This window comes from Bombina bombina, chromosome 5 (assembly GCF_027579735.1).
Source record: "Bombina bombina isolate aBomBom1 chromosome 5, aBomBom1.pri, whole genome shotgun sequence".
NCBI classification, from domain to species: Eukaryota; Metazoa; Chordata; class Amphibia; order Anura; family Bombinatoridae; genus Bombina; species Bombina bombina.
In genome coordinates this window covers 663,873,314-663,894,460 of record NC_069503.1, presented here as the reverse complement: position 1 = coordinate 663,894,460, position 21,147 = coordinate 663,873,314, and the positions used below count along the sequence as shown (strand labels likewise).

General features: G+C 42.4%; 1 long non-coding RNA gene across 1 annotated transcript; it reads right to left on the bottom strand.

Annotated features, from left to right (window-relative positions):
* Positions 1 to 1,914: 1,914 nt before the first annotated feature.
* On the bottom strand, positions 1,915 to 6,539 carry LOC128659461 (uncharacterized). Its single transcript, XR_008402396.1, has 2 exons — positions 6,417 to 6,539; positions 1,915 to 2,885 (listed from the first exon to the last, which is right to left on the bottom strand). It is a non-coding gene; the product is annotated as an uncharacterized LOC128659461 (long non-coding RNA).
* Positions 6,540 to 21,147: the final 14,608 nt, after the last annotated feature.

Sequence of the window (21,147 nt, the reverse complement as noted above, 5' to 3'; positions counted from 1 at the left end):
TCCTGAGGCCACGTGGTCGCGGCCTTATCACCGCTAATGGAAGAGGATTTGCGCGGCTCACCCGCTGATGCCCCGGTGTCACTTCAGGGATCTAGGGCAGGTATTTACCCTGCAGCAGAGTCTGTGGTGCTCTCCTGGTGTATGTTCCTGAGGCCACGTGGTCGCGGCCTTATCACAGCTAATGGAGGAGGATTTGCGTGGCTCACCCGCTGATGCCCCGGTGTCACTTCAGGGATCTAGGGCAGGTATTTCCCCCGCAGCAGAGTCTGTGGTGCTCTCCTGATGTATTTGCACTTGGGGTCTGTGTAGCTGCCTGCTCCACGGTCAGGTCCGGTGCTCGTTAGGCGGGTCCGTTTGCTTCTGAATAAGCAAGGGGCAACACTCACCCCCTCCTTCCAAAAGTGACAGTTCTTGACTTCCAAGGGCTATGAAATCAATATTTGCACTAGTGATGGCTTAAAATGATGATGGGTCAGTTAGTTTTTAAGCGATACTACACAAGGGACTACAGAGCTCTATTAATTAGCAGCCATCTCGGATGGTGGCCAGACTCCGCCCCCCGCCATTAGTGTATATTTAATGTAAATATTTATTCCAATGTTCTTCACATAGGGTAAAATGTTGTATGCATTTTTAAATAGATATTCCTATATATATATATATATATGTATATACCTATACCTGCATATATTCATATATATAGGTATAGAAATATATTTTACAAAAAAATATATCATATATATATATATATATATATATATATATATATATATGTATAAAAACAAACAGTTTCATGTATCTTTAAGTCTTTAAGTCAGTCAGTATATATTTTCCTTATCTCTTTCTACAAATCCACCATGTTTCTTGAGCTTTACTTGAGCTTTTCTATTTTTACATTTTTATTTTATTTATTTTTTTTACATTTTGTCACCATCTTTTACTGAATGTACTTCCTTTTTATATATGTTTAATTTGCTTTACTGAACTGCTTTGTTTTAAATCAAAGCTATGTTAATATAATGAAGCAGTAAAATGTAAGCAAATGTAAATTTAGTGTATTCTATAAGGGCTGATGCTGTATCTGGTAGTTCCAACCCCTTACAAACAACTTAACATAACTACTTAACTTATAAATAAAGACACGACACAGATAGCTGGGATTTAAAGACCATAACGATGGTCATATTTATTAACTTGACTTCAACGGAAGTCATTCAAATATTTAACGTGTGGCGGCATTCGAGGCCTAGTAAACTATTAGCTCCATATGACAAGAAGTCGCAGCCAGATGTTGTGGAATTGCAAATGCCAAGGGTGGGCACAAATGTGGCCCCACCCCATTCCGTCTAATAGGCGCAGACGTCCTCCCGCCATTAGGAGATACGTGGATGTTATGATGCGCTTCAGCCTCTAAGGCACTGGTATGGCCAAGCCCTGCAGCAAAGCTCATCCAGGAAGCAAATAAATTACAGCTAAGGTCTTACCAAGACTAGGTCAACTAACCCCATCCCTGCCTTTCGCATCTAAAGGACCAGCAACCCGTCCGGGAAGCCATCTGCCTGAATGACGCCTAAAAATGTTGCAATAGCAACTACTTAATTAACCATTTAACAATAGGGTTGGGAGGGAGGGAAACTTTCTCCTTGCAAAATCCCAGGTGGAAGAGGCCAGATTGTTCCAGAACTTCCTTTATAATAGGTGAGCCTAAGACCTCCCCTCACTTTGCAACATTGTTGCTACTACACTACACTGGGATTTTCCACTAGCCTGTCAGCTCATCCCTTAACTCCATTACAGGAGACTCTGCTACCTTTCATTCCCCTAAGGGCTGATGCTGTATCTGGTAGTTCCAACCCCTTACAAACAACTTAACATAACTACTTAACTTATAAATAAAGACACGACACAGATAGCTGGGATTTAAAGACCATAACGATGGTCATATTTATTAACTTGACTTCAACGGAAGTCATTCAAATATTTAACGTGTGGCGGCATTCGAGGCCTAGTAAACTATTAGCTCCATATGACAAGAAGTCGCAGCCAGATGTTGTGGAATTGCAAATGCCAAGGGTGGGCACAAATGTGGCCCCACCCCATTCCGTCTAATAGGCGCGGACGTCCTAAAGGATCTTCAGCCAGCAGACCCGCGGGGCGGGGCCCCCCAGGTCACGACCTGAGGACATCACCCCCGCCCATTAGCCCGACTGTCACCTCTACAGACTCCGCCCTCAATTGTTGATGGCTACGACCTCCCGCCACAAGAGACAGGCACTCCCACATAAGCCGGGCTCTTGCCGCCACCCGCTAAATATTACTAACCAGAGCCGTTTTGAGGTCCGCCAGGAAGATCGCCAGCCCTTCGTCGGACAGGTGCACCCCGTCCGGGCGATACAGCCCTTTTTTGTCCGCTGAGATCAGTTCATGGCGGACCACAAAACCCCCTACCTCTAGTACTGCTCTACCCAGCTCCCTGTTAACTTTTTTTCTAACCCTATATGCTATCCTCGGTGTGGGAAAATATCTCCAACGCAGCCGGGGGATTATGTTGGACCAGGCCAACCTAACCCCCGGAAACGTGGTACAGATCCACCTGACATCTGACCTCATCGCATTGATGAGATCCAGAGCAGGTGCACTCCCTATATCATTTCCCCCCATGTGAAGGAGGATGATGTGGGGCTGTCCCCATCTATGTCTGGCATTCTGGAGGAGGGCAGGCAAACCATCCCACTGTAAGCCTCTACGGCCCAACCACCGTATTGATGCCTTAGACGTCGGAATCCCCAACTGCTGCCCCTCGGGAAGAGAATGGGCCTTCAGTGCCGCCCAGTGCACGTAGGAGTGCCCTATTATCCAGATGCGAGAAGGACCTGTAGCCACACCTGAAAAACGGATTACATAGTCAATCACCTTAGACTAAAATTAAACAACACAACCAAAACAACTGTAAAACGCCAGTTTCCTTCCTCCTACACCGAATACCCCTTAGACCTCAGCTGGGGGGCGCACGTAAGCCTTGTAACATTGAGACCTCCATCGGCCCAACTTCTGTATGCGATCTCCTTTCCAACCTAGCGCCGCCGCGCTGGTGGCAGCCCCTATTCGGAAGGAATGGGGGGTGATTCTACACTTCCCCAAACCTGCTGCAAGCGCTACCTTTCTGAGCACAGCTGCGAACTGGTACTGGGAGAGATTCGATCCGTCGGAATGCACTAAGAACTGGGCGGGGCCCCGCGTTCGCTGCGCCAAGTAGGCCCTTGTACTCACAACCGGGCAGACGCCCGATGCCGAGGGAGTCAGAGTGATCCACACCCCTTTCCCCTCCTGGTCAGTCTTCGAGTGCGGGATAAACAATAACAAATTATCGCCCGCCAATTTGACATGAGCCAACTGCATACCCGTGTTAACCGCAGCCTTTGAGGTTGCGACCAGCTCGCCCGGCCTGAGGGCCGCAAAGAACGCCAAGGAGAATACGCACTGAAACAGTTCTCTTTCACCGGGTTCGACGCAAATGCCCTCGATTGCGTCCACCAGCCTGGCTAGCCTACAAAATGTGATAGGTTCGCGCGCATCTTTCGCTCTACCCTCGAGCCTACCCCAGCCCTTAATCACTTGCTTCACCAGGAAACCTTTCGTGATATTGGGCCACTCCAGCATATTGCAAAAGAAGGAGATTGCAGCTATTCTATTGGATATAGCGCCCTTCGAAGTCCCTTGCCCGTGTTTCTCTGCCAGCCACTCCAAGAACAGATCCCTCGAGACCCTGTCCGGCGCTGCGCCCTGTGCGTAACAGTAACTTACCCACTCGCCCCAGTGCTGTGAATAAGCTCTCCACGTGTTCTGCGCCAGGGATGCCCTCACTAGGTGCCCTATGGACCTCCCTGCCCCGCCAACTGCCAAATAGAGTGGGGACAAGGTAAGCCAACTGCTGCTGCGTTAGGGGCCAGTCTGCGAAACTGTTCCCATTGAAACCTCGAGAGTGCGTCCGCCAGGGTGTTGTTGACCCCGGGAACGTGCCTCGCGGAAAACTGAATATTGTATTGCAAGCACCTCAGCACTAGCTGTCGCAAGTATCTAACAACTACCGGTGACGACGCGGACAACCTATTTATGGCGAACACAACGCTAGCGTTGTCCGTCCAAAACACTATGTAGCGATCCTTTAACGCCGGCCCCCAGAGCTCCATAGCCACAACTATGGGAAAGAGCTCCAGAAGTGTCAGGTTCCTTGTCAGTCCGGCTCGGACCCATGACAAGGGCCATGGCTCGGCGCTCCATTGCCCATCCAAATAGGCGCCATAACCTGCTGCTCCCGCTGCATCCGTCAGCAGGTGCACTGTCTGACTGGAAACCCTAGGAGCGCGCCACAGCAGTGTTCCATTGAAGCCTTGCAGGAAGAGTTCCCATACCTTCAAATCTTCCCGCATGTCTTCCGAAACCAACACTTTACGTGTGCCGTGCGGACTGGAAAGTAAAGCTTCCATCCTCCTGTTAAACGCGCGACCCAAGGGTATAATTTTGCACGCAAAATTGAGTAAGCCTAGCACTGACTGAAGCTCCCTCAGGGGCATGCTCTTCGCTACCCTGGCTTTGCGCACCGCCGAGAGCATTGCTTCCACCTTATCGGCTGGGAGACGACATAGCCTTGCAGCAGTGTCAATTTCGATCCCCAAGTACGTGAGTCTTGTACATGGGCCCTGTGTTTTTTCCTCGGCCAGTGGCACTCCAAATTTCGACATTAGCCTACGCATTACTGCGATCAGTCGATCGCATTCGCGTGTGTTCGCGGCGCCAACCAGCAGGAAGTCGTCCAGGTAATGAGCGACTATTCCCCCGCCGGCCGCCGTGATGATGGCCCAGTGCAAGAATGAGCTAAACTCTTCAAAATAAGCACACGATAGCGAGCAACCCATGGGCAAACATTTGTCTACAAAATAATTCCCCTCGAATTTACACCCCATCAGTCTGAAAGACGCTGGGTGTATGGGGAGTAACCGAAAAGCAGATTCGATGTCCATTTTGGCTAGCAGCGCGCCCGGACCCGCCGCCACCACCAATTCCAACGCCTGGTCAAACGATTGGTAAGACACCAAGCTTATCAGTGGGTCTATTGCGTCATTGACAGAACCCCCTTTCGGATAGGACAAATGCTGAATCAGGCGGAACTTCCCTGGTTCCTTTTTGGGAACCACCCCTAAAGGGGAAATAACCAGGTCAGGGATGGGAGGTTGTTCAAATGGACCAGCAAATCTTCCCAGAGCAATTTCTTTGCTCAGTTTCGCCCTAACTTCGCCCGGCATTTCGTAAGCCGACTTCAGATTCTTGTGCGACGAGGACCCCATTACCAACCCCAATGTTGGTATCTTGAAACCTTCGCCAATCCCTGCTAGTAGGTTGGCAGCCGACACCCTGTCTGGGTAGGCCGCCAGCCAAGGTCTAATGGCGTCCAGCTTCAGGGGTGTTGGAGCTCTTTTGTCCAGCCCCCCCCGATTTTGCCCCACGGAAGGCTCCTCCGTCCCTCCGCTTCGGGCATTCAACACCTGGGTGTTGACCGCTGCAGTACATGCAAGCATGCCGAAAGGAACAGGAAGCTCCTTTGTCACACTGCTTCTCATTGTATTTCCAGCACTCCCTACCTCTCCGCTTGATGGGGCCCGTTGGCCTCTGGGGCCCTGACCGCAGCAAGGAAACTCCTGCCCCCCCCTTTTCCGGTATGAGCAGGGACCACAGGTCTAAGTCTTTTACCCCAAAGTTCAAGACCGGGTTATCGACCATCTTCCGCCTAAATTCGCTATCATAAGCACGCCACATGCCTTCCCCATATCTATTATAGATACATTCAATGATTTCCGCGTACTTAATTACATCGACCGCGGCCTCCGGCCTCTGTTCGATGTAGCAGGAGGAGAATACCCGAAAGCACTTCCTCCACTCCTCAAATGTGTCTGGGCGCTGGATCTTCTTTGGCCCAGTCCCATCCTCACTACGCTCTTTGTCTCGCTGCGCCTCAAGGGACAGCTCGAACATATTGACGTATTTATGATCGCGGATTTTCTGTACCGTCTTGGGTTTGAGATGTGCATGGAGGCAGTGGATCTTGCAGGGATAAGAGTCCCCCTGCAATGCCACCCTCCTGGTACTGACTGACATGTCCTGCAGCTGCGCAGCGCTCTCGCTTCCCTGGCCATTGCCTTTGGATATTGCCGCTGTGTTTTGCCCCGCTATCGGCGCAGCCTGCTCCATGTTACCTAAACCTCTAGCCTGATTACGCTCAGCCACCAATAGCCTTAACATTTTGAACATGCGACGCTGCCCCTTACTGTTAAGCCCTAATTTCTTCCCACCATCTGAGTCTGAATCAGTGCTATAGTCGGTGTCAGTGATGCGTGACAAATTAAATACATTTCTCTCACCAACTGCCGATGTTGAAGGGGTAGATGTTCCTGGTGCAGCTGCCACTGATCCGCCTGCCGGCTGTACAGATAGTCCTACTCCCGTTGTACCCGGGCCTTCTGTCCTCTGCGGTGTAGGCACCATGTCCTGTGGGGGAGAAACAAACGAGAGGGGAGTATCCAGGCCAGCCATGTGTCCCCCTTGACTGCCGCCCCCAATCGGGGTAGAAGTACTGCCCCCGGCCCTGTCTGGGACCCCTCTAGCCCTCTCGCCATTCATATCACCACTCCATTCATTCGCTGGCCCTGCCACATAGGGGGATTCTCTGACCACACGCTCCCTGACTGAAAGAACGCTCCGAGCACCTGCCGCAACAAGCCCTTGGCCTCCCTGGACCCCTGCAGTTATTGTGCATAGCGACTCGCCCTGTGCCCCGTCAGTGGGCGCATTCTCCCTTGTTTGGGGTACATAGTTGCTGCTGGCACCCCCCCTGCTATACCACTGGCGCTCCAGCAATGCGCTTCTAGCTCTCCCATAAGCCTGCTTGCTAACATTGGACCCCCTGAGCCTCCCTCGCCGCACGCCGCGGCCCCTCTGTAAGAGACTTGCTCTGTTTGCCATGCTAGCTATTGCAGAGTGTCGCGCAGCGGAGCAGGCCCGCCCGGATACTCCCCCCTCACCTGTGGAGAGTACCCGGCTAGGCCTCTTGCGCGCTCGCTGAATGCGTCCCTCCGATCCAGGTTCCGGCCGTGTGACTACCGCGGCGCCGGAAGTGACGTCACGCGTGTCACCTGACCGGCCGGAAATGGACGCGGCGGACGCAAGGCCGCAACCGGAGCCTGCACTGGTAGTTGCAGGCTCCGACTGAGCCACCAATGAAAGCGGCGGTCTGGTGAGTGGGCGAGTACCCGCAGGCCCCGCTCCAGTAGCCGACTGAGCCACCAATGAGGCATCCGGGCCGGGCCCTAGGGACCCGGCCGGATGATTTACAATACTGGGCCCTGCCTGATGAGGGTCACTAGGCCCCTGGCCCACTTGAGGGGAATGATGAGGGGCGGTAGGCCCCGGTTCCACCCGGCTTGCCACCGGAGGCAGAACGGCGGCCGTGAGGGCCTTAAACATGCCCACTATGGCCGCCGCCGCCTCAGGAGACATTCCGGAGGCCGTAAGGGCCCCCAGGCCTGCCTCCAAAGCCGTGTCTAGGCCGGATGGGCCAGCGCTCACTGCACCCGCCTGTCCCGCAACCATAACAGTACCGGGCCCGGCGGGTGCCAGTTCAGGGGCTGGGGGGTTAATGACCACCACATTAGGAGTTAAAGCAGATGATACTGGCCTTGTTTTCTCCGGAGTTGGTGGCACCACATCCTCATCCTCCTCTTCAATTACAGGTGCACTCCTCAAGGATCTCCCAGGGGACTCCCTGAAGCGAATGGGCACCGCAGCACTTCTCTTAGATCTAGACATTTTCACTTGAAGAATGGCAAAACTTTCTCCTTGCAAAATCCCAGGTGGAAGAGGCCAGATTGTTCCAGAACTTCCTTTATAATAGGTGAGCCTAAGACCTCCCCTCACTTTGCAACATTGTTGCTACTACACTACACTGGGATTTTCCACTAGCCTGTCAGCTCATCCCTTAACTCCATTACAGGAGACTCTGCTACCTTTCATTCCCCTTTTGTATAATACTCATACTATATATTTTAAATAACATATTTTGTGGTTAACTAGGAAACCATTTAAAAAAAAAAAAAGCTCTGATATGTTAAATGAGTTTGGATGTCTGTATAGATATCGGAAAATAAATCAAAAGCATCTGACAAGTCTCTTTATTTATAAAACAGTTCATGGTTTGAAGTACATTTTTAGTTATTGGACCATTAAAATGTGCTGTTATATTGGCAGTATTTTTCAGATATATAATTTTTATTTTTTATTTTTGCATGTTCTCTTAGCCTTGAAATTATTGTGAATTCCCATGATATTTGAGGTTTCATGAAAACATTTTTCTTAACTTAAAATAGCCATGTGTTTGTGAAAAGGTCTCACTTCATTAGCAACTTAAAATCTCAGAGCAATGGATCTATTTTCAAACACTTTTTAGAAGAGAAGAACATTTTGATCTGTATAGAAGCCCTTAACTTAAAAGAATAATTTCTTATCAATTTATTAAAGCTTTGCCACTGGAGAAATGTAGAAAATAGTTTGAATTTTTTTCTACATAGTGATATTATATTTCCTATAAATGTTATCTTCAAAATGTTGCACACTAGAAAATATCAGTTTCTTATTATCAGTTAATGTTGACAAAAAGTAATTGGTCTGGAAAAAGATACAAGAAATATTCATGAGAATGTTTTATTCTTCAAACATATGTGGTTATATTAATTTATTTTTGGACCATATGAGAAGAAGAATCAGTACCTCCTGGTGAGTTTATAAAATGTATATTAAAAGCACCAAGCAATCTGAAATACATCTATATGTTGTGTTAGTTTTTAGATCCCTTATTCAAAAGTTAAAATATTATTTGAAAGGACACTAAAGGAATATTAAACTTTGATTATTCAGATAGAGCATGCAGTTTTATTAGACTTTCTAAATTACTTTTACTACCAAATTGTACTCAGTCTTTTAAATGCACAATTTGTGAGGCAAAAGCTGAATTAAAATACTGTTAGATTATTACACACAGTGCACAAACAAAATACCACATATGAGCCAAAAAATGAGGTTAGATGGATTCAAGAGTCTTTTTATTCTGCAACATTTCTTCAATCATCATAAGCAACTACAAAGGATCATAGTGGACTCTTACCTTACCTCTTGTTTGTTCATTGTGGGTGCATATAATTATACAATTCTATTGTACTGTAATTAATGGTCCTTCAAAAACATTCAAATAATGGCTAAAATTTGCTGCATTTTATTTTATTATGATAATGTTTAAAAGGCAATATCTTGTAAACACAGAAATTAAAATGTAATGTCTTAAATAGAAAATTTAAGAGAAAACTGTTAAAAAATCTAAGTAAACTATAATGATACTTTCTTACACATTATCGAGTATGACAAGTTTATTCATATAACTAATTTATTTGTATATGAAATTATAATAAATGTATAAATATAACATGGACTTTGGCCAATGCCAGGATATTGTTATTACTATGGTGATAATTTACAGTTATATGGACTATATGGTATGCTACCTATTTTAATTGAAGGGTCTTAGTATATGGGGATAGTATAAGTTTACTATAGAGTCACCAGTCAGGGTGCTGTGAGGTATTTTTTCTCATGTTCGTCTATTTATTGTGGTGAGCAACTGAGAGACTACCATATACCCCATGATTATGCTTCAAATGTGTTCACCAATTTTATTTGAAATTAATGTTTACGTTATATTCTCCTATGATACTTTGAAAGAGGAAAGCTTTCTGCTTCAAATTAGGGTTTATTTGCCTCATTTTATTTCTTAGATTGGCTTGTTAGGATTCCTGAGGCTACTAAAAGTTATTTAGTATGCAGGTAATTAGAATTCCTATGGCAATTGCCTACTAGCCGAAGGAGCCTAAGACCTCACATCTGAAAAAATGTAATCTCCTTTTTCATATAAGGAGTATTTATATATATATATATATATACTATATATATAGTCACCCTCTTTTCAAAGTGAATTTTTTTATAGATCCTGGAGCAGATACTAAAATTACCTTGGCTTCTAAAAATGTTATTTTAGTTTTACTTGTTTACCCAATCATAAGTGGTACAAAGGTCTCTTAAACCTTCTTACCATATCATACCCCATGGTATATATACATCTGTACCCACACATATATATATAGCTAGGCCTAAAATAATAGGCTAGTGATTAAATGTTTATTTAATGCAAGGAATATAACTAATACTTAAACAGAATCAGATTTAAAGTGTTTAATTCATTATATTCAAAGAAACCTGAAAAATATTCTAAATTAAATTAATTAAATTAAACCATGATAAACTCTATCTAATTGCTACTTTATAACAACAATGCACACTAATTGCATATATATATATATATATATATATATATATATATATATATATATATATATGTATATATATATATACAGTATATATATATATATATATTTATTTATTTATTTATATTTATAGTTTAACAAGAAAAGCAACCAATCATGTCACAAAGAGGGGTGGACTCTTTCAGAAGGACTTTGTCCAGTCACATGTTGGCGACGATAGCTATCAGTTGTGTGTTAAAAGTTTAACCCCAGAGTGGAACTTGCTGTTTTTAATGCACATATGTGATTGTTACAAAATAGTAGAGCCCTCTGTACCTGGGACTCTCCTTTAAATTCAAATCAGCCAATAGGATGGGAGCTACTGAAATCCTATTGGCTGTTAAAATCAGCCAAAAGGATGAGAGCTACTGAAATTCTATTGGCTGATTATTATTTTTTTGTGGGTTTCGGGGGGGGGGGGGTTAGTAATGTTAGTGGGACTTTGTATTTTTTTCCCAGGTAAAAGAGCTGTTTAACTTAGAGCAATGCCCTACAAAAGGCCATTTTAAGGGCTATTGGTAGTTTATTATAGATTAGTTTTTTGATTTGGGGTGTTTTTTTTTTAAATGGGTATTAGAATAGGAATATTTTTTATTATTTTTGATAATTTGTTTGTTATTTTGTGTTATGTTTTATTTTCGTTTTAGAGTGGGTTTTTATTTTTAGGTTAGGGGTTGGGCATTTTATAAAAGAGCTGAATGTCCTTTTAAGGGCAGGAAAAAGAGCTGAATGCCCTTTTAAGGGCAATGCCCCTACAAATGCCCTTTTTATGGTAATGGGTAGATTAGGTTTTACTTTATTTTTATTTTGTGGGTTTGGGGGGTGGGGGTTTGTATACTGTTAGAGGGTGTTTGTTTTGTAGAAAAAGAGCTGTTAACTTTAGGGCAATGCCCTACAAAATGACCTTTAAGGGCCCACAAAAGGACCCTTTTAAGGACCCTTGGTAGTTTTTTAATTTTTTAAAAGGGTATTAGAATAGGAATAATTTTTATTATTTTGGATAATTTTGTTTGTTATTTTTTGTAATGTTAGTTATAATTTTTGTAATGTTAGGTTTTAGTGTAAGGCAGCTTAGGTTTTATTTCACAGGTAAGTTTGTATTTATTTTAAATAGGTAGTTAGTAAACAGTTAATAACTATTACCAACTAGTCTACCAAGTTAAAATAAATACAAACTTACCTGTGACATAAAAATAAAACCCAAGCTAGCTACACTATAACTATTAGTTATATTGTAGCTAGTTTAGGTTTTATTTCACAGGTAAGTATGTAGTTAGTTTTAAATAGGTAGTTAGTTAATAGTGATGTCGCGAATAGTTCGCCAGCGAATAGTTCCCGGTGAACATAGCATGTTTGCGTTCGCCGTGGCGGTCGAACATATGCGATGTTCGATCCGCCCCCTTTTCGTCATCATTGAGTAAACTTTGACCCTGTACCTCACAGTCAGAAGACACATTACAGCCAATCAGCAGCAGACCCAGCTCCCAGACCCTCCCACCTCCTGGACAGCATCCTTTTTAGATTAATTTGGAAGCTGCATTCTTAGTGAGAGGAGGGACAGTGTAGCTGCTGCTGATTTAATAGGGAAATCGATAGCTAGGCTAGTGTATTCAGTGTCCACTACAGTCCTGAAGGACTCATCTGATCTCTGCTGTAAGGACAGCACCCCAAAAAGCCCTTTTTAGGGCTAGAACATCATTTTTTCCTGTGTTATCTAATTGCAGTTGCCTGCCTGCCAGCGTGTGTGTCAGGCTCACAGCGTATACTGTGCCCACTTGCCCAGTACCACCACTCATATCTGGTGTAACAGTACTGTAAATTTAAAAAAAACAACACTTTTTTGACTGTGAAATAATAGCAGACAGCTGCCAGTACCCAAGATGGCCGCCAATAAGGCAGATGGGGAGGGTTAGAGAGCTGTTTTCGGGGGGAACAGGGAGGTTGGGGGCTAAGGGGGGATGCTACACCACAGCATATGTAAATATGCTAAAAAAATTAAAACATTTTTAAAAACCTTTTATTTTATTACTGGCAGACTTTCTGCCAGTACTTAAGATGGCGGGGACAATTGTGGGTGGGGGAGGGAAGGGAGCTGTTTGGGAGGGATCAGGGGGTCTGATGTGTCAGGTGGGAGGCTGATCTCTACACTAAAGCTAAAATTAACCCTGCAAGCTCCCTACAAACTACCTAATTAACCCCTTCACTGCTAGCCATAATACACGTGTGGTGCGCAGCGGCATTTAGCAGCCTTTTAATTACCAAAAAGTAACGCCAAAGCCATATAAGTCTGCTTCCCAAAGAAGCATTTACAACCATTTATGCCATAATTGCATAAGTTGTTTGTAAATAATTTCTGTGAGAAACCTAAAGTTTGTGAAAAAGTGAACAATTTTTTTTTTATTTGATCGCATTTGGCGGTGAAATGGTGGCATGAAATATACCAAAAAGGGCCTAGATCAATACTTTGGGTTGTCTACTACACTACACTTAAGCTAAAATTAACTCTACAAGCTGCCTACATGCTCCCTAATTAACCCCTTCACTGCTGGGCATAAAACATGTGTGGTGCGCAGTGGCATTTAGCAGCCTTCTAATTACCAAAAAGCAACGCCAAAGCCATATAAGTCTGCTATAATGGCATGTCTGGCACACAGTGTTGGGGCAAGGGTCCATCTGACCACTGATACCTGATCTGCAAAGCATGGTCAGGGCAGGTATATCACCTACACTGCGCACTGTGAAGCGGGTGTAACTCTTACACTACCTGATCGATACAACATCATACCTGATGTTTTAAAGCACATTATTCCAAACAATTTAGGAATGTTAGGTGATTTATGCCCTTTATGTATTAAAACCAGACTCTGCATCAACTATGTAATTTTCCATGGGAGTTTTGCCATGGATCCCCCTCCGGCATGCCAAAGTCCAGGTGTTAGTCCCCTTGAAACAACTTTTCCATCACTATTATGGTCAGAAAGAGTCCCTGTGGGTTTTAAAATTCGCCTGCCTATTGAAGTCTATGGCGGTTCGCCCGGTTCGCCCGTTCGCGAACAGTTGTGGAAGTTTGCGTTCGCCGTTCGCGAACCCAAATTTTTAGGTTTGCGACATCACTATTAGTTAATAATTGTAACTTTAATGTAGCTCTATTTTAATTATGTTAAAGTTAGGGGGTGTTAGGGTTTATTATAGTGTGGGGGATGTTGGGGTGCATGGGAATAGAAGGTAATAACTTTAGTATAGTGGCGGCAATATCGGTAGCAGCAGATTAGGGGTTAATAGATTTATTTAGGTGGCGGCGAAATCAGGAGCGGCAGATTAGGGGTTAATAACATTATGTAGGTGGCAGCAATGTCGGGGGCAGCAGATTAGGGTTGTTTAGACTTAAGCTTTATGTTAGGGTGTTAGGTTTAAACATAGTTTTTTTTCCCTCCATAGACGTCAATGGGGCTGCGTTACGGAGCTTTTCTTTTCACGATCACAGGTGTTAGGTTTTTTCTAACCCACTCTCCCCATTGATATCGATGGGGAAAGTGTGTATGAGCACTTCAAAACAGCGCTTGCATTTTGTGCGGTATGGAGCTTAAAACCCCCCATATCGCACACACGCACAAGCCGGCTGTTTGAAAACTTGTGATGGCTGTGCTATAGAGGGTTAAATAACGCAACTTTTGTTGCGTTCATTAAATTACCTATAGCGCGCATAACTTGTAATTTACCTGTTAGTTTGTTATCATTGACAAAAACTCCTACTATACTGCCCTTAACCTCTCAAAGCAGGACAACTTCTCTACTCTTATCTCTACTCTTTCTTCAAACCTATAACACCCTTCTCCGCCCACAACACCTCTTATTTTCACTTCTCTCTCAGCTCAAGATTTTACCATTCACCTCACAACAATAGATTCCATCAGAAACAAAATCATCTCCCAACTCAGCTTTTTTGATTCTGCTACTGAGGAAGAAGTTTCTGCCCTTATATCCTCCTCTCACCTCACTCCCTGCCCTCCCTCTCACCTACTCTTTCTCCTATCCTCACATATATTTGTAATCTCTCCCTCAACTCTGTTATTTTTCCCTTATCCCTTAAACATGCACTAATTCCACCTATCCTCAAAAAATCTTTTCTTGATCCATCATCCCCATCCAACTACTTCCCTATTTCCCTACTCTCCTTTGCTTCAAAACTTCTGGAAAGGATCGTATATACATGTTTATCATATTTCCTCACATTAAATTCCCTCCTTGATCCATTGCAATCTGGATTTTGCCCACAACACTCCACAGAAACTTCAATCATTGAGGTTACTAATGACCTAATTACAACAAAATCTGAAGGCCACTTTTCTTTGTTTATGCTTCTTGATCTGTCTGCAACCTTTGACATGTTTGACCACACTTTCTTGCTCCAAACCCTTCAATCTTTCAGCATCTGTGACACAGCTCTCTCGTAGCTCTCCTCTTACCTGTCTAACCTGATCTTTAGCGTTACCTTCTCTGGAACATCCTCTGACTCTTTACCACTTTCTTTTTTGGTACCACAAGGCTCTGTCCTTGGCCCCCTTCTCTTCTCAATGCATACATCATCCTTAGGTTCCTTAATACAGTCCCATGGGTTTCAATACAATGTGTATGCTGATAATACTCAAATCTACATATCTTTAGCAGACTTATCCCCTTCCTTTCTAACTTGAGTCACTTACTGTCTTTCTAATATTTTATCTTGGATGTATTCTCATTACCTTAAGCTAAATCTCTCAAAAAATGACCTTCTTATTTTCCTCCCTTCTTCCTAAATACCTACCCCCCAACTTTCTCTAACTGTTGATAATAACATCATTACCCCAACCCCGCATGCTGATTTTTTGGGACACACTTGACTCAGATCTATCTTTTCCTCCCCACATCCATTCTCTGGCCAATTATTGCCGCCTCCACCTTAAAAACACCTTAAAAACAAAATTTGCCACTTCCTCACACAATACACAACTAAGGGCTTGTTTCCATTGAGCTGTAATAAGGTCTGCGTGCACTCGCAAAACGATAAATATGTTGTCATGAGCAATTTCGTTCATCGACTGCTTCCAATGGCCGTTATACCTCAATTTCAGCAACCGGACTCCGGCTGCCGAAAACATATTTGTGTCCCATAGAAAGTATCATAAGCCGCTAATCTATAAATAATACTAGGTTTCTAATGACAGCGCAAACTGTTAAAACACTGTCTTAGGCTGTCGATACATTGATAAAAATTAAACCTAGCTCAACTAGGTGTAAAAGAGGGAAAAGGAGCTTTTTGATGCCTGGTTCCCATTGAAATCTAACCCGCATCCCAAAAATACACCTGACATGTCAAATCCCCTCTGTCCGCCATCCCCCCACATCGCAACTAACCCTATTAGAATGTTAGCCTACAAGCCTATTAGCTTTGTAGATCACTTTCATGAGAGATGATTTACAACAGTGAAACTCCTGAAAGGGCCCTCTATCCCTTTGTCTCTCATAAATCTTGCCTTGCATATTAGACCCATGTCTTTAGAGCTGCAGAACCTGTCGGTGCTCTACAAATAGCTGATAATAATAATCAACCTAGACACCTATAATAAAGCAAAAAGTTAAAAAGAACTGGAAATGCTCAATACTAGCTACCTGTTTGGGGAAAACATGCCTATAAAGCAGATATGGTATAAATAACACCATATGAAACTACATTTCCTAACCAGTTCTGGCTTTTCTTACAGGTAACACCTGAATTTGCTAACAAGGAAGTGAATCTGTTATATCTAAATGTGACACTGAGGCAATGCAGTTATGAGGCACAGTAACATAATAGAAAAAAAGACCATCCAGTTCAACCTATGCAAATCTTAATATACTTACATTAAAAGTTTGAGTTGAGCTTAAATGTATAACATTAAAAAAGTAACCCATTTAATCATAGCCCTGAGTTCTGTTACTAGCCAGAAATGTTTCTAAATCATTTTTAAATGCATCTAAGGTATTGACACCTTTCCATTCTGATATCTACCTCTGGATAAGACTTATCTGCACACTTTTTTCATTTTCCCTTTTGAGACATGGAGGTCGATTTATTATAGTGTAAGTGGACATGATACGATGTAATGCCGAAAGCATACGCTTGTGAACTACTTGTGCAATGCCGCCCCCTGCAGATTCGCGGCCAATAGTCCGCTAGCATGGGTGTCAATCAGCCTGATCATATAGGATTGGGTGGATTGATGTCCGCAGCCTCAGAGCAGGCAGACCAGTTATGAAGCAACAATCCATTTGGAGCTTAATAATTCGGCCCCTAGGTTTTGGACTCCCTTTTTTCAATATATCTCGCATTCAAAGACTTTCTTTTTTTACCATTTCGATTTTACCTTTGATTTTCCTATATCCCTCAGGTTTTTTTTTTGTTTTTTTTTTAATTTTTTTATTGAAGTCATAAACACATACAAAATATAGGGTATGCCCAAAAGCATTTACAGTTCAATGTATACGCAGTACAATTAACAATATAATGTGTTCAAATATCTCAAGTGATACTATAAAATGTGAGCTTTCTCAAGGAGAGACTTCAATTTTAATTTTAGAGTATCATGACTGTAAGATAAACTGGTATGGTCCTCTCCCAGCTATGTGAGAAGAAGGTAAGGGTATCTATTCAAATAAGGTTAGGGCTGGAGAGGAGGTAGCTCTATAGTTTTATGAGGAAGGGGGATGCAGCGGACGAGAGCCGCTCAAAATAGAGTAGGAGGGGTGGGGGGCGGAGCCAATTAGTATGTCAAATTTGTAAATGAACTGAGACCTCAGAGCTTTAAGATAGACTACGACATAGAATTGTCCTCTATTTACAACGTGAATAAATTTAAGCTAGGGCATGTGAAAGTAAGGGTAGCTTCCCAAGTAGGATATAGACAGGGGGGATAACTAGGTATATGAAAAACTAGAGATAAACAGAGCACCCACATAGCCATACATCTCTAATACCATGTACACTGTTAGCTACTACATATATACCTCAGACTAAAATCACTAATTTATCTGACATGCCGAGCCGTGCTTTCCCAGCTAACACGGCCCAGCAGTATCGATTAGAACATGTATTGAGATACCACAATGTATCAAAAGTAGTCCCTCAAACTGAAAAGCGATGAGTTCAGCTTAGGGTCTGCTCTCTAAAGGACTCAGTATTTCTAGTGTGGGCGATACGGCGAGTTGTAGAGTTATATATCTGAGTATTCCCCATATAACCCTGTTATATGAAAAGTGACGCTATCTCTTATGACATTTGTAACAGGTATCTAGTGGGAAGCTTTATAAAGATATAATATAGAGGTGTTAAGTAGGTATATAAATTCTTGTCAACATGATGCATAGAGTCCCTCTGTTTAACCTGCTACCTTAAGAGTTATAGAGGAAGTAGGGCTAAATATAGTAGGAAGTAGTCTCGGCATCATGCAGCAGGTCAGATACAGAAATAACATACAATGGCATATATCATTGTCATTAAGGGACATAATAATGTACAAGAGAGCAATAGCAATAATATATAGTAACCCTAGGTTGTATGTCATAATAGTGTATAAAGGTTTCTTTAAACTAAATATCAAGAGGAGTAGATTAGAAAGGTATAAATACTTTTTGACTGGTCCGGTAAACCTGTGATTAAATTATTAACTTGTTAGATTTTCCTCAGGCCCCTATCAGACAGAATGAGTCAGAGTGTGACACAGATCCTAAACAGAAATTAGGCACCACGTAACATATAGTGTCATGATATAGCTAACTAACGCACATACACAAAATATAACAATAAATAAGGATGATTGTGAGCTGGTTTACCATTACATAACTATGAGACCAAAATGACAAAATTTAAATATATAAGTTATGTGAACTTCAAAAACCTAAAACAATAAGGATAAACAAGCTTGCATATGATACGTAATAAGGTGGGATAGTTGTTTGTATTTATATTGCTAGTACAGGCTAGTAACTTGCCTAGGCATAATAGTCTGGGTTATAAAGTAGTAGAACTTGTACTGTACCGTAGAGCTAGTTCTGCTGAGAATATTATATAACAGTAGATCCCTACTAGCAATAACCAATAAGAAAAACAAGCATAAACATTATATTAACCCACCAAAACTTCCTGCAGAGCCCAGTAAAGTAAGGGTTCATCTTAAAATAAAATATAATGCTAACTGGGTCCATCTCTAAAAAAAAAAAGATAAACACAGTAATAGTGACTTAAACAGAACCATATTACCCTCAAACATCAATTAGAGGTGAACAAATATTAATAACTTAGGTGAATATCTAATGACTCTACATGGAGATCTCACAACTAGTGCAGGGGGAGGCTTTCTGAAGTTGCGTGAGGTGTAGAGAGGGTATCCCTACAGTATATGAGACATAAATATTACAAGTAGTTAAACTGTTATCAAAAAGTCACAGAACATATAACTTTTTTAGCTATAGGGTTATAAGCATAAAACGCAAGTTTAAGTGACTGGTATGCAGAGCTGGGAGATAAGTTCATTGCCGGGCAAGATGGTGTCTCTCTGCATATGTAAGTGTTGTTAGCCTATCCCAATCCGGATCCACTCTTGTATACTTCGCGCTGTGGAGATCTGGGCCTGAAAATGATGCCTGTCCCTAGAGGGTGCCCCAAGAGCAGAATTCCGGACTCGGTGTAGAGAGATCCTATAGTAGATGATAGGTAAGTAAGGGCTCTGGAAGGCAGTGAAATCACACAAGTCCTGGTTTGGTTTATCTCTGTGCCAAGGTAGCTTGCAGTGCGGTAAGTGCTCCGGCTCGTTGCTCATATCACTAGGCCGCAGCTTAAGCCATTTACAAAAGCCTGCTGCTCACGCTAGATGCCGTTCTCTCCCCTCTATATCGGTCTCCACTTTAAGAAGGGGCGGGTGCGGAGCTGTTAAGTCCCAGACATCGGAAGGAACATCTTCGATGATGGTAGACGGAGTTGAGTTTACCTCTACCCCTACCTCGGCCGGCCGCTCCAAGGCAGAAGTCAGGCAAGTAACGGAGGGTCCACATGTGACTGTAGACTGTCGGGGGAGAACAATGATGTCCGGGTTAGCCGCATCAGCCATCGAGTCCTGCCAGTATGTAGCCTCAGTCCAAGGGTGAAAGATGTTAATATCTCCATCTGTTATATCAGGAGATGTCTCCAACCTTAGCGTTATGCACTTGGATAAAATGCTGAAAAGCATGGCTAAGGCTTCGATGATCTCAGAGTCCATCATCCTGGGTTAATATGAGGTCCGGTCAATCTCCCAAGTGTGGGTTGTTATGCTTATGATAAGGACTGGTGTCACCTTTGCTGGAGTAATGTTTTAGGGTGATTTAGTAGTTTTTAAAGATTATTAAAGATTGTTAAGGCAGGAGCTCACAAAACCTGTGTCTGCACTGTTCGATAGTTGGCTCCACCCCCCTATCCCTCAGGTTTTTAATGAAATGTGTTATATGTATAATAAATACTATTCTTTATGTACACGTAGGATATGATTTTAGTTTATATCTACTTTTAGCACTTTAACCCTTTTAAGTTTCTGTAAAACTCCTTGAGTGTATTCCATTTGTGCATGGAGTTTTATTTACCTTAATATTAACCATTTTTTTCCTGATATCCCCTAGCGATAACATAGTTAATCATATGGGCTTCCTCTCTTGTGTATACTGAAGAAAAGAACTGGTTTAATACCTCAGCCTTCTCCCTATTACTGCTAATCATGCTACCCTTCCCACATTTTAATGTACCTATATTTTCCTTATTTCTTTCCTTTTTTTGCTATTTATGTACTTACAAAACATTTTAGGGTTTGACTTAGAATCCTTTGCAATGAATCTTTTGTTTTGAATTTTTGCTAATTTGATCGCTTTTTTGCATAGTTTGTTACATTACTTATATATTTGTAATGTTGAGCCTTTACAATTTTCTTTGAATAATTTAAATGCCCTATGGATTTTCCTAATATTTATTTAGCCACATTGGCTTGGATTTATTTTAGGTTTAGAACCATGTCTTTATCTGTTGATATGAATATTTATTTAAGAAAGTTTTAAATGTTATCCATTTATACTCTATATTTATACTTTTATTAGAAAATAATTTGTCCCAATTTATGTTATTTAAAGGGACAGTCTAGGCCAAAATAAACTTTCATGATTCAGATAGAGCATGCAATTTAAAACAATTTTCCAATTTACTTTTATCACCAATTTTGCTTTGTTCTCTTGGTATTCTTAGTTGAAAGCTTAACCTAGGAGGTTCATATGCTAATTTCTTAGACCTTGAAGCCTACCTCTTTCAGATTGCATTTTAACAGTTTTTCACCACTAGAGAGTGTAAGTTCACATATTTCATATAGATAACACTGTGCTCATGCAAGTGAAGTAATCTGGGAGCAGGCACTGATTGGCTAGACTGCAAGTCTGTCAAAAGAACTGAAAAATGGGCAGTTTACAGAGGCTTAGATACAAGATAATCACAGAGGTTAAAAGTATATTATTATAACTGTGTTGGTTATGCAAAACTGGTAAATGGGTAATAAAGGGATTATCTATCTTTTAAAACAATAAAAATTCTGTTGTAGACTGTCCCTTTAACAATTTTCTTAAATCATTGAATTTTGCTTTCTTAAAATTAAAAGTCTTA